The sequence below is a fragment of the Rosa chinensis genome, chromosome 5, assembly GCF_002994745.2.
Source record: "Rosa chinensis cultivar Old Blush chromosome 5, RchiOBHm-V2, whole genome shotgun sequence".
Taxonomy (NCBI): domain Eukaryota; kingdom Viridiplantae; phylum Streptophyta; class Magnoliopsida; order Rosales; family Rosaceae; genus Rosa; species Rosa chinensis.
In genome coordinates, this window is record NC_037092.1 from 25196501 (window position 1) to 25211844 (window position 15344).

The 15344-nt window shown below is 36.7% G+C and overlaps 1 long non-coding RNA gene across 1 annotated transcript; it reads right to left on the minus strand.

Moving 5' to 3' along the window:
• Positions 1 to 9875: 9875 nt before the first annotated feature.
• Positions 9876 to 10560, minus strand: LOC121053126. Its single transcript, XR_005810846.1, has 2 exons — positions 10397 to 10560; positions 9876 to 10286 (listed from the first exon to the last, which is right to left on the minus strand). It is a non-coding gene; the product is annotated as an uncharacterized LOC121053126 (long non-coding RNA).
• Positions 10561 to 15344: the final 4784 nt, after the last annotated feature.

Consider the following 15344-nt stretch of genomic DNA (forward strand, 5'->3'; position numbering starts at 1 on the left):
ATAATGTATTGTCACGGCCCAAACCTGATGTAGGTGAGATTAGGTACCTCACACCAAATTCAAGATGTGAACATAAAAATAATAGTAAACACAACACCAGATATTTTTTTCTGAAAATTGTCGAAAATGTAACATTTGATATAACAAAACTTTGATAAAGAGAAATTACATCTTATTCTCTAATCTAACTCACTCTTGTCTTCTGAAATCATTTTCAAGTCTCGTAAAACACAAGCAACGTCTTGCTTAGTCCTCTTGATAAATGTGTCGTACCTCATAACGCATATGAACAAGAATTTATAGGGGTGAGCTTTCGCTCAGTAGGACCAAACCTCTCTAAGTCATAGTTATCTATGTAACACAATCAAGTTCTCAACCAACACTTTATACATAATGAAATAGATGCATGTATGACAAATGAACTCCACTTAATTACCCATTAATCCATATATCAAAACAAGAGAATCTACACGTCCCATACCGTGTATTTTACCAACCGGGGGTGACCCTAGATGTTTCGAATATATGATCTAACACCCATAACAATTCAATCCACGTACCCCTTTTTGTTAGTTATCTTGTTTACTTATGATCTTCATACCCGAAACCTGATAAGATTGTTTTATCAACACACTTCATTGAAAGAGCATGCTTTCTCTCAATATGCACTTACAGACCGACTATAATCTCAAAACCTGTTCTGAGCTGACCATAGATCCTGAATGCCTCATAACGTAAACTCAACTACACAAAAGAATCATTGTTTTTTATCCCATTTGGATATCAATATCACCCTCATATTCTTCCATACTCATTTCCGATCCACATGCACAATTCCCCACAATGCATATGTATGATGAATATCATCGTAATCATAATACTTGTAAAATAATCATTTATAGAAAATGATAACATTCCACATGTAATTTATCGACAACACATGTTGTTATAGAAAGCGATAACATTTAAGATTTAAGTCAAACAATTCACCGATTTCAATTATTAATCTAATTAACATTTTATAGAAAAGGTTCCCCGCGACCCTACCTGAAATTTTAATCTTTAATTGCAACGTTGCTCAAAGTTAATAACACTGCGACTCAAATTCTGAAATCTTTATCCTTCTGTTTATGAGATTGCTATCACACATTTAATCCTAGTATCAAATCTTTATTTACTAATGGTTGGTGAATCATTTCAAATGAATACAAGGAATTATTCTGAATAGAAATTGATCAAATCCTCAAATTTACTAAGGACACCCAAATCCTTAATCCCGATTCTTCCATACTTTCCCAAAAAAATATCACAATCAATCTCCACCTTTTCTTACAATGATCCAATACGTCTTGAATCCAACTTTATGTTCGGTTCTGTCAACGTATCCCAATTGTGCTCCAAACACCAATCCAAACTCCAAATTAAAATTCAATCAATCATAACTTTATTCGGTCCCAATCTCCAAAATCACTCTAGACACCCATATCTCTTTTGTGATCCAATTCCTCCATAAGTGCATGCCAACTTCCGGCTCCATGTTTACTCATAATCAAATAACCAATTCACGTTCAAAGTTATGTATTTATCAGAAATTGAGTAAGAAGCCAAATTGCCACAATAAATACTAAGTTGATAATAAACCCACAGTGCACCAAAGTTGATATCCCTTTTTTTTTTTTTTTGAAATAAGGGCTGTGCGGTTGTCCTCAGGCCTTTACTAATGAAACAGATGAATACATAGGGGGGGGGGACATAATGCCTAAACCCCTCATTACAATACATATCAAGAGAAACTCCGGAATAATACCAGCAGCCTCTACAACTACAACGTATTGAAACATGCACCTGATAGAAAAGAGTGTCATACCGACTACTCCATTTGCTTTACAATGACGGTGGCATATTGGAAAGTTAAAGCAGTGTCATAATACCAATAAATTAGTAGCTTTCCCAATATGCTGCGGATCTAAAACAAAACCGACGACAAGTCGTTTCATCTCGCCACCAGGAGGTTGCAACCAATGCATGATCTGCTGCCTCGCTATGGCAGACAAGTCATACTGAGTAAGCAAACTTGGACAATGCCCACATGTCCCTACCAAGAGGTGGTAGGGATTTATTGTACAGAAAATACACTTAAACTTTAAATCAACTACTAATACTAATATTAGATCACAAGCCCACCAGGAAAAGCCCATCAACAGAGCAAAGGCCCACGACCCAACTACCCTTCCATCCTCCCCCTCATGCTACCGAACGCATACCACCACCACCGTCGACCAACTGTGCCGGCGATCCATTTCCTGCACCAGTAACCGAATCACGCCTAAGTGGAATACCCGCCGCCAAACCACAACGACGTCGCCCTATTTCCGGTAAAACGCCCAGCAACAATGGCCGGATCTTAGTATTTCTTAGATTCAAGTCGGATTCGGAGCGCAATGCGAGTCTCCCTTGCCCTCCACGAGGCTTCCACGATGGTGACCAAAGGCAGATTGAATTGTCATTGTCTCGAAGCGGCAGTTGTACCCATTCCCGCAGAACACTAGAAAAACTCCATCGTTCCTTCCCGTCGCAGCCTCCCCCCCTGTCTCAGACCTGCACTGCTGGACTGTGACTCCTGACCTATCGGTCCGACTATGGCGTCAACGAAGCTGCGCCGCCGACAGAACAAGGGAACACTCGATTCTTCTCTACTTCCAAAGAAAACTACTTTTTCTTCTCTCCGAAATACGCAGAGCAACTTCTCTGTGCTTTTAGAGTTGATATCCCTTAAACAGTAGAGGTTTGACGCCGTCAAGGACGGCAGTTTCTAAAAGTGGTTATAATTTTAATGTTAGGGTACCAATGTGATAGTTTTTAGATGTGATGTACTAAAATGATAATGGACTTTATTTGAGGTATCATTTGTAAAATTTTCTCTTTATTTTAATATAAAATCAAATCAAAATTTGAATATATCCTCGTGTAATGCTCGACGAGTAGATGACAATTGATGTCTTGGTTGTCGTCGATGGTGACTGGAACTGCCAGAAAACATAGAAAACTGTTGGAAACAAAAAAAATACCAAATATTGAAACATGAACAAAAACTGAAAACCAAGTAAGGAAAAGGAAGAAAACCTGCCTGAAGACCCAGAAGCTTCCAAGCTTCGATTCTTCATCCTCAAAGCTTGTCTTGGAAAAATAACACCATAGTAATGTCGGGGGTGTGGAGAAAAGGCCATTGCTGCAAGTCCGTCACCGAGAAACGGCTGGAATCATAAAACCTGAGAAATACAATAGTTGAATATAAACCCAGGACAATTCAATCTGGAATCATAAACTCAAGTCTTGACTATTGGAACAATGGTTCTCAAAGTTGAATATGAAACATAAATCTCAACAAATACATTATATAAAATATACATACAAATATATGTAAATAATCACATACAAAAAATTGATGTTTAGATGTAATAGGAACAAATTGGTAAACATGAAACACATATATCTGTTATGTGATAATATAAGATATCTCTGTTTTTTTTTTTTTTTTTGAATAGAAGATATCTATGTTAAGCAATTCGTTAAGAATGAGGGAAAAACTCATAGATCATTAGCCTTGGTCATAGACTCATAGGCAACTATGTTGCACCATAAGACTTGCTTGCGAATCATGATGGAGTTGAAGGAGAAAAAGAAATAAGAGCAAAAGCGTGCTGATAACGTGTTATAAACTAGAGAATAAAAGAGAGATAGAATAGAGATATAGAATATAGGAGGAGGTAGAAGTGTGTATTATTCATTATCATGGACCCCTTTATATAGGAGTTTGGTTTACATCATTAGGACATAAAAGATGAGAATTTATGTGGACAGTCACATATACAGCCACATATACATATTTGTAATATTTACAACAAATCTGACTATTTCCTTGGTAAACAGGGGCAGCCCTGTTTTTAGTTTTATTTTGGGTAGGTCGGTTACAGAAACAAACGCATTATCTACTGCAAACTAACTAAAACCTATCTCTGTTTTTTTTTTAAAAATTTTTTTTTTTTTTAAAATCAGGTCGGTTACATAAACAACGCTTTGTCTACTACAAACTAGTTACGATTGTTCTTATTCTTGTTTACACTAATTATTTTTGTTTTTTTGAGCATGTGATTGTTGATCTATTCAATATAGATGTGAGGTTCTTTATTGTCATAAATGTGCTCGGATATATTTTTTTTTCCAAGGAAGATGGGTGTCAATCCATTAAAGAGTAAAAGTAAATAATGTTACACAATGTCTCACCCAAAAATTAAGCTATGAAAGATTGAGCTATATCTAGAAAATCCTAAAGTAAATAAGCCTCTAGAGAATCCTAAAGTAATCTAATGTAACATCATCATGAGAATAAGCTCAAAGTAACCAGTAACCTGACACTACTAGGGAGAGCTCTAAAACAACTCAAGAACTAACCCTAATTTATTCATGTTTCCGAAGCACCACCCTACACAGAAGCGGTATCCCTAAATGTTCCTATAATCTTAAAAACCTTAAATAAAAAAGAAAAATTGAAACCCAGCAGAAACTCCGCAAGACCATTAAATCAACCCTAGGGCCGAAAGGCAACAGTATCGCTAGGCCACCACTTTTGCTTTCGACATCGGCAATCTTGCTGCCGTCAACCACATCAACCGCCATAACATTATGAATCTTGCCTCCATGATTCACACCTTGACATCAATTTGCACCTCATGTTCTCATTTTCAAAGTCTGCAATGACAACCTTAAAATCAAGAACGTACCTTAGAGCCCTTAATCCAATGCTAAGACCAATGACAACCCTTGCAAGCAAACCAGACCAACCATGAAATCTACTCCACCACCATGACCACTAAGGGGACGAGACCCTCATCCCCTTGCACAATCTCAAAGTATAAAACCAAAAAATGGTGCCGATAACTCCAAGAACGGCAGTCACCAAAGAGATGTTGGAAATTTTATGATTTAAAATTAAAATGTATTTTATTTATTTCGGGGTTATTTTCATTTTCTGTTTATTTCTCTATTTATGGTTTAACGGTTTTATGTTTTAAATATATGATTATTATTTGACTGTTATATGGTTAATGAGGCTATTGATGGTCATGGTAAGTGTGGCCTATATAAGGGTACATGGCTAGAGTTGGAAGGCATATGGTTGGAAGGCATGTGTGGTTGGACATATTGTCGGATATGAAATGTCAAGATGGTCAGATACATATGAGGGATATCGTGAGAAGAAAAGGCACTCCACCTAAAGTCCTCTTCCAGATTATACATATATCTATTTTAAATATGCACAATTTTAAGTGCACGGGTGAAATGGGGCTGCACGACGGAGCTCGAAGAGTTGTTGTATCTTGGGGGAAGTTCGTCATTCAACCCTGTGCAGTAGGGGACGAATCTTCTCTTAGGACAATGCGTTTGCACGCCTTGACTCGATAAGTTTTCCTATATAAAAACCTATATATATTATATTATTTGCTTACTTTATTTTATTTTCTTATCTATATCATTATTCTTATTTCTCAAGATATTAACATATTATTCTATGTTTTAATTTTACAGGAATTCCGTCCCATATATTTCACAACAAGAGAGTGAAGGAACAAGACACAAAGTTGTAGGCCATGAATCATGATGGTGATGGACAAAGTCTGCCACAACCAAAAAGAGGGACAAAAGCCAAAATTCCAAACATGGTTTTGTGAGGAGATATTGAAGGGCACACAAACGAGTTCGATCACCAAGATGAGGGCAGCAAAAGATGTAAACTCCATACTCGTCGACTCAAAGAAGAGACGACATAGCTAGGGATTGAGAGAGAGAGAGAGAGAGAGAGACATCTTTTTTATATGGTATTCTTAATTTTACCTTGTCTAGAAAATATTACTCATTTGAAACTTTATGATCTCGTATTTAACATTTTTTAAAACTTTCTTAGTATCTTGGTTAGTTTTGATAAATAAAAAACCTTCTCATGCACACAGTGTTACTCTTCATAAACCCTCGACCTCTTTGGCTTGGCTCTCAACATCTATGGATCCTATCAACTCTAACTCTGACCTTGAATGGTCGATCTCCACACAAAGTTTGTGCATGGTGGCCTCAAGAACGGCTTTCGTTGTCAAGAAATTATGAGGTGCTCCTCAGACACCACATATATGCAAATGGAGGATGGAGCCATACGAGAGTTCAGTTTTTCGATCCATCACCTTTGGCTTGGAAAGGGCCTCTATCTCTTGCTGTCGGCAGTGGTCTGGTTCCTACTAGATTTGATCGGGTTTTACAGGTTGATGATGATCGTCTTTTGTTTCTGGGTGATGGCTATGTTAGGGCGGCTCCTATGTCGTCTTCCTACTAGGATGCAGTCTGTGCATAATGGTTGCGGTGACACCGTTTGGTCTGGGCTGGAGATTTGAAGTGATGTGGCAGGTCATGGTTGCAGTCAAGCTTGCTTATTGGGCTGGCTTGCTCTTTTTGGGTTGGGGATAGAGCCCTTGGGCCTCATCTTAGGCTTCCTAGGTAGTGGGTTAGCCTTTGGGGCTGATTTTTATTTAAGTTTTTTTTACTTTGCCTATTTATTGTGTCTTTGTGTTACATAGATTATAGGCTTTCTTTAATAAGTGAGCATGGAACCATCAAATGAGTGAACCTAATTTATGTATCACAGTGGTGTTATCACAAACTCTTTATCTATCCCAGGTCAGTAGAAGGAGGATATGTAATGGCTCATTTTGGTTTGAGTTTATTAATTTACCGACATGATATTCATTAAAAAAAAAAAGTATCTTGGTTAGTTTTTTTAAATTTTTTTTTAAAGGAATTTCATTAAATCAATTAGTGATTACAAACTTAGAATGGCGTCTCGAATACAATTAAGAGCAACGAAAAACCAACTTAACTCTCATGTGAGTTCAAAACATGGTTTGCAAGTACATGGGCTACTCTATTGGAGTATTGGCTTCACGAGCTACATGAATCAATTTAAATTCTAAGTTCCTACCCATAATCTCTTTGACTTCTGTAATAAAAATGCCCAGATTTGAAAGATCCAAATCATGCTGGAACATCACTTGGACAAGCATCAAACAATCTACTACGAAAATAACTCGATCATATCTTAAGGTCTCAGCCACCTTTATACCTTCAGACAAGGCATTGAGCTCGACATGAAAAAGGGATGTAAACTGCACAAAAGGTCGAGTTATCCCTGCCCTGAACTGTCCATTCTCATCTCGGATTACAGCTTCTCTGCCTCCACGTCGATGCCTAGCCAAAAATGCTCCATCAAAGTTGCACTTATGCCACCTAGATTCCGACTTCTACCACACTTGCTGCTGGATTCAAGAACCTCCCAGAGGCACTGCATTAGTAGCTGTAAATTCTTAGAACCAACTCAAACTAAGCATAGCTGCTTCAGCCAGTCTTTGCTTCTTATCTTCCCATACTTGGCTGTTTCTATTTTTCCAAATAGACCATAAAATCATAAGAGCTCCAGCAAAGGCTTCCTTATTTGTATTGGATGCCAAAGACAACAGACATTCTTTCACGGTCGCATTACCCGACAAATCCAAAGCAATAGATGCAGCAGTCCATGTATCTACCGCATAGGGGCACTGAAAAAATAAATGCATACAATCCTCCAAGCTATGACTGCACATGCATGACGTAGCCAATATCCCCTATATAGCCTTTGCGTTGGAGATTTTCACAAGTGGGTAGTATACGCGTACAGCTTCTCCAAGCATGCAAGGCAACCTTGCTTGGAACCTTAACACCCATATACTCCTCCACAACTTACAGAATGGGTCAGCAGGTGCAGGAGGAGCCAAAACCACTCCCAAAGCAATATCTCTAGCTACAAAGTATGCACTGTTGGTAATAAATGTACCTTTCTTATGGAAGTGTCATATCAATCAGTCTTCTGAAATTCTATGACTCAAAGGAATAGACAAGATGAGGTCAATATCACATTGAGGGAAAAATAGCTCCAAATTTTGGATGTCTTATGATCTGGTAACAAGATCAATTAATTCAGAAACAAGCCTTGGAGCTCCACGACTAGGAGGAGAAGAGGGACACGAGGAAACACATCTGGAATCTATCTATGCCACCATATATCAATTTGGTCACCAGAACCAATTCTCCATCTCAAACCTTGACTCAACACATCCCTAGCAGAGAGAATACTCCGCCAAGAGAAAGATGGGATTGTGCCTAATTCAGCAAGAAAAAAAAAATCCTCTGTAGGGAAATAGAGTGCTTTGTATAGCCTTGCAATAAGCGAATCATGGTTAATTATACACTAATCTCCAACCTTGCTTAGCAAGCATAGCTAAATTGAACCAATGAAGATTCTTAAACCCCATTCCACCTTCATGCTTTGGAACACATAACCTTTCCCATGATCGCCAATGGATTTTGTTTTTCTCCTCTGTATCCCCCCACCAGAATCTAGTACAAAGGCCCACAGGTAACAAATAACAATTCATCACATAATTGGGAACTGTTGACAGAACCTGACCCGAGTTTCACCCCGAAACCCGGATACGAGCGTGCGGGGTCCACCTTAGGAGAAATCTTACTGAAAAATAGGTAGAACCTCCCCTAAAATGGACTACCCAAAGTTTGCAAAACCTGAACATGCACATAACTAAACTCACAACCAAAGATACATTCCAAAGATTTACATTCCAAGTATATATTACATTCCGAAAGTAAGATTCCATCTTAACACCAACACGGCAAACAAATTCTCAAGCATTGATGTTCTCCAAATTAACCTGGTTATCAGAGCAGTACTACATAATTAAGCCGATATCATACAAGGTATGTTAAATGATAACCTACAATCAAAATGGAAGCGCTGAATCCTATGCCTCAAGTTCCTGGACACGATCTCGGAAAATTTGAAATCTGGGCATTTAGAAAACCAAAAGGCCCAGGGAAAAATATTTAAAAATCGTTAGAGTGAGTGGACAAAAAAAATAAAGTAACTTCCGAAAATAACTAAATGAATGCTTTCCCATTTTCTCGTTATTTAAATCCGGCATGCAGCGAGATTTATAAAACATTCCAAATTCATTTCCTTTAAAGTCAACATTACAGTGAAAAACATTCGATGACTACAGAGGATTGTTCAGTAGTCATCTCATGCCATATGCAGGGGATTGCCGCCCAGATGACCCATCGAAGGGGACTGCCGACCGGAATTTAGGAGGAGGTGGTTAGAGGGGACTGCCGACTAACTAACTCATGCCATTTGGAGGGGACTGCTGACAGGAATATAGTCTGGAGGAGACTGCCGACCAGACTATTACCTAGAGGGGACTGCTGACTTAGTAATGTACACATACGCCGATAATAGCCTCCTTGCCAACTCATTCCTTTTAAAACTCTTTTCTTTCAACGAAAATCACATTTAAACAAACAATATTTTCAAGTCACAATTTAATGCCATGTTGCATGCATCATTTAAATAAAACCAAGGTCCACTCACTGGTGAGAACTCACCGCTAATCTTGCTACCTGCCAGTGTCTTCCTCGCTCGAGGGCTCAGTACGTCCTGTAATAATTGACAGGATATAATTAACCGTAATAAGGGAAAAATTAAGAATCAAAAACTCATTCCCTCGAAAAATTTAATAACTCGTTATTCATCAATTCCTCTAAAAATCCGACTCTTCAACAACGTACTCAACCGATTTAATTCCGATTCCTTAACCAAAATTAACCACTAAATTATAAAATAAATTCCCTTCCAAATTTTGAAATTCTCTCTTAATTTTCTTTTTGATCCACAATCACTTCTCCGACTTCCCAACAAAATCATAACCACGAGTATTTAACCAAGAGATTCAAATATTAATATTTATAAAACAATGTCCAACATCAAATTTTCATGAAATCTCTATAACCAAGCATCCTCAAACCTTAGGTATAACTCAAAAATTAAACAAAATTAAAATAATGCATTTTGAGGGGCTGACTGAGCCTCCTCACCACCACCACCACACCAACTCCCATACCCGGCGACTCAAATTACACCAAAAGCATCACTACAACAAACCCAACAATATCTATACTTGCAACAACAACTAAAACCAAGGGATTTGGCCGGAATTTCAACCCAAAAGCAAGAGAACCCGACGTCACTGTTCACCCTACTGTTCACCTTCAAATTCTTCCTCCACCAGCCAAATCGAGTTGCATAAAGGTTAGGAACATGATCAGGACCTCAATAGCAACCATGACCACAAGGATTTCTGGTCGAAAACATCCGAAAATCAGAAATCGAGTCAGAAAATCCCCAAACCCGATCGGCTTTCCTCCTTTAATTAGCTCAAACTAGGGCTACCCAACGTAAAACGCTTACCTGAGATGAAGGAGGAGGGAGAGAGGAAGCTTTCCCGACCGGTGGGATGACCTGTGGTGGATCGACGACGAAGAACTTGCCGATTTTCCTTCTCCGGTTACTGTGCGCGAAAGGAAGGAGGAAGAGGAAGAAAAGATCGGGTTTTTCCCGATTTCTAGATCTATTTTCACTTTCTCTCTCTTCCCAAAATGGAAACCCCTTTTTAAAATATCAACTACGAATAGTAACGTCTATTTTTGGCCAAAACTTTTTCGTCCGATTTCCGATCTAAACAAACTACGTGTCCACAAACTTGATTTTACGTGTACTATGATATTCACAAGGAAATTTTCTAACTTAACGGACCAAAAAAAATGTTAACTCCTTAATCATTAACGGTAAAAGGTAACTCATGAACTAATAATGCCCTTAGTAACGGTAACTAAATAATAAGTTAAGGTTCTAGGGTACGGGGTATTACATGTCTAAGCTACAGCTTTAATTAGAATCTCCTTACCAGCCTCACTCAACAACTTTGCACGCCAACTCATCAATTTCTGCGTGAGCTTTTCTTTCAAGTACTTGAAGGCTCCTGTTTTATTTCTTCCCCCCCAGATAGCGATCATGCTTATCCACTCGTTGAACTCCCAAAGTATCTGCCAAATAAAGTTGTCTATCCAGAGACATATGTCTACTGATCGAAAGCAACACTACTCTTCTATAAATTCACCCTTTGGCCAGAAGCAATCTCATAAGTGTATGAAATATTACGATATTGCTGACATTCCTCTTCCATAGCTGTACCAAAGAGAAAACTATCATCCGAATATAATTAGTGATGCAAAGTTGGAGCAGTAGGGGTGATAGTCATACTCTTAATCCATCGTTGCTTAACAAAATGCTGAATAAGAGAGGATAGGCCCTCAACACACATGATGATCAAATATGGAGATAATGGATCGCCTTATCGAATACCTCTCTTAGGCCTAACAAAACCACATACTTCCCCATTTACCATAAAAGAGTAACTAACTGTAGTCAATGTTATCATAATCAATTCCACCCAATAGACTGCAAAGCCTAGCTTTAGAAGTTTACATTTCACGAAAGTCCACTTCAACTTGTCATATGCTTTACTGATATCCAATTTGAGAGAAAAATGATCATCCTCTCCACGCCTATTGGTATGCAGAAAATGTGCTACTTCAGTAGCTATGAAAGTATTATAAGCAATTAGCCGCCCCGGAATAAATGCACTTTGGAGCGGAGAAATTACCAACTCTAAAATCTGTTTCAATATGTTGGCCAACACTTTGGAACAAATACGATATAACACATTACACAAGGCAATAGGTCGCAGCTCAGTCATGTCCTTAGGCTCATTTACCTTCAGAATAAGCTTAACATGAGTAAAGTTCAAGGCTGTAGACAACACTCCTGAGAACATAACAGATTTAACTGCAGTACAGAGTATCTTGGTTAGTTGTTTGAGGATAATTATATTTAAATTATTAAATGATTATGTCATAACATTTGCATTATTGTATTTATAATTTTATATCGATAAAAAAAAGTCATTATACATTGAATATAAAGCCTTTGTTAAATTTTCACACTAGGCATCTAAAGTCTTAAGACTGACCCTATTTATAAATGACCTTGTTAAGAAATTTCCTTAATATTAATTCTGAGGAATGTCTCAGAAAGCACACATGATGTGTATGGTTTGGGCATAAGTCTTGAGACTCTTGACAACCACACCAGGAAAAATTGAACATTTCAAAGGTTCCATGACTTGCTAGAAGTAATGGCTACGAATTATGTAAGATGTTGAAGGTATTCACAACTCCTATATAATGCAATTGGAGAATCTTTCTAGTAAATCAATTAGGCATGGATGGTCTATATTAGGAAGACAACTTTCATAATAGACAAAGACATTTTTTTTACACATTAAATGAATTTTTTTCTTTTGACCAGTGAACGTTTTTATTTATCCAAATACTAGATTGAAAATTTACTTATTATTTTTTTTAGGGAAAAATGACAACATCTAAAGGAGTAAAATTACATATTACGACTCACCTCTTAAAGATGTGACAGAAAGAGTCACAACTTTAAGTAATTTCACCTACTTTTAATGATAGTTACAATCCTGAGAAATTGTGATGGGCAATTAGTTATACAAATCAATAACAATGAAAGACGGAGGATGTAGAATAAGAACCTCTGCTGTCCCTCCTTACTTCACATTATTTCTCCTCTTTTGCATGTTTTGGGGGGAAATTAGGGCATTAATTGATGATTGAACCAACACATAGGGTAAGCAACTAAAGCTAGTTCGTGCAAACCAGACATTGACAAAAATGGAGAAACAAGACCTTCAGTGACAACTGTTCTCTTCAAGTGAGCATTCAGATCCAAAAACAATGAATACAAAAACAATGAAATAGTAACCAGCACGAGGTTAGTTAGGGTTACATTAAGCAAGAGCAGAGGCTGTAGTACCCAGCAAGCTGGCTAGGCAATAAGTTAATATGGAATGGAATAGAGTAGCTAGAGATGACCCCAGAAGGAAAGAGGGGGATAGAAGAAAAAAGAAAAGTGCATATATGAGCAGTCATTTTCAGATGTGTATCATCAACTTAAATCATAATAAGCATCGTAAAAGTAGACTGTAGACCAAGATGATTTCCAGGTTATAGCCCTCATTCTATAGGTTAACCCATATTTAGTTATGTAAGGCCGTTCTGAGTTGGCATAAAGATGGAAATATATTATTACTTGTAGCCAATTAACATGCATAGGCCGCTAGGTAGATGCCATGTAAAGGGCAATGCCCAAGGCTGTTGATGACATTCACTGGGGTTGGTGGTTACTTGTCAAAACTAGGAGTCTAGGAGAAACCATTAATGTAAAAATCAAGCACACAAAACTAAGATACACCATTAATGTAAAAAAAAAATCAAGCAGGCAAATATGTAGCAACAGCATTTGGAGCTAACCTTATATGAGCTCTTTTGGTGTGGACATTGAGAAGTTTGGTTGGAGGCAGTGGTGGAGGCATAATTTTTTTTCAATAAGGGTAATTATTCATAAATTTTTGAAACTTACAAATATCAGTCGTGATAAAAAGTGAAAAGAAATTTTGATATTAGTTTGTATACATAGAGAAAAAATACAAAGGACCGTCAAAAGATTGATAAACGATATATTAGAGTATATGAAGACGCTGACAAAAAATTCCTAAATCTATGATGAAATACAATATGTAACTTTTTTTTTTATCAAGAAGAACTTCATTAATAATGAACTGCATACAACGAGTTTTAGGCCTACATCTCATACACAGAAATATAATGGCAACTAAACTTCACACTGGAACTCTATAATGATTGACTCAAGGGGCCAAAAAAGCCCCGACTCCAAACTTGCACTACAACTATATGGCAATGACAACAAGCGCAAGAGCAGTGAATCCTTGACATCTCACCTCTCGTCTAGCCAGTACGAACCCTGAAACTAGACAACTCACTTGTGTCAACACTAACTCGCCACCTAGAGGCCACCTGACCAGATTTTGATCGACCAAGCCTACACTCATTGAGACTTAAACCCGACCAAAAGGATTGCCGGACATTCAGACCTGGGACTAAAGTAAACCCAACACCGTCACCACCCTATGTAACTTAATGACATTTAAGTTTCAGCAATATCTAACGAGGACCATTCTATTTTTTTTTTTTTTAAATATCGACAATATAATTGATAATGTGGTACTTGTCACATTTAACTCTTTTAAGAGCAACTCCAACAGGTTTCCTTTAATTTCTTTATAATAGAGAAACAAAAGTAAAAGATTTAGCATCTTTTTCTTCTCCAACTCCAACAGATTCCCTATTTTACAGCAATCTAAAAAATTTCCATATTCTTCCTTAAAATTTTAGAGATTGCTGTAAATATAGGAAATTTGGTTCTCTTTTTCCTCACTTTCCCTAAAATAGGGATAGTTATGGAGAATCTGTTGGAGCAAAAGATGTTTATTTTGGGTGCAGCTATTGTCACCCAACCATTTTCTTTGTTCACCCTACTTGTTCATTACACCCTACATTTTAATTTTAATTATTAAATTTACTTATTTAACCCATTTCTTTTTTTAAGAATATCCTTATATGACATATCCAATTAAAAAATAAATATTTTTAGCAAAAATCTCTCATTTAATTTATACTCATAAAAAAAAAATTATTAAAGTTTCCTAATAAAATCATAATATGATTTACTCCCATTTGTTTTAACTTTTTCTTTCAATTTCAATCTATGTAAAAAGATTAGTAAATTTACAACTATGATCAATGAAGAAGAGATTGATTGGTTTCAAATTGGCTTTTCCTCCCTCACCCTGCTTCAAAAAAAAAAAAAGAGATTGATTTTTTCTTCTTCGTGTTTTAAATTTTTACTTTTGGTGTTCACAAAGAATATTGCAAAGATTTTGATGAAGTTAAAGGTAATGATTTTGTGAATTGAATAATGAATTAACGATTAGGAGGCAACAAAAAGACAAAAAAATAGTAATAAATTCAAATTTGGGTGGAGAAGATAAAGATTAATGTTATGAATTAAATAGTCTTTGTATTTAATTAATACTTATATATATATATATATATATATTTTTTTTTTTACATATTTGGATTTTAGAAAATTAATGTACTTATTAGTCATTTTGCACTTGGGTAATATTGTTTTTCAATAATTCAAATATTTGTATGGTGAACTAAGAAAATAGTAGGGTGGCAATTGCTGCACGAGAGTTTCTATTGAGACCTCCAAATCTGCTCACTTGACCTCACTCTATTATGAATTATTAAATTACATATATAACCTACTATAAAATGACTATTAAGGACAATAATTATACAAAAAAAAAAGGTTATATTTATTTTCTCTAGACTTTCCAATTCAATAATAT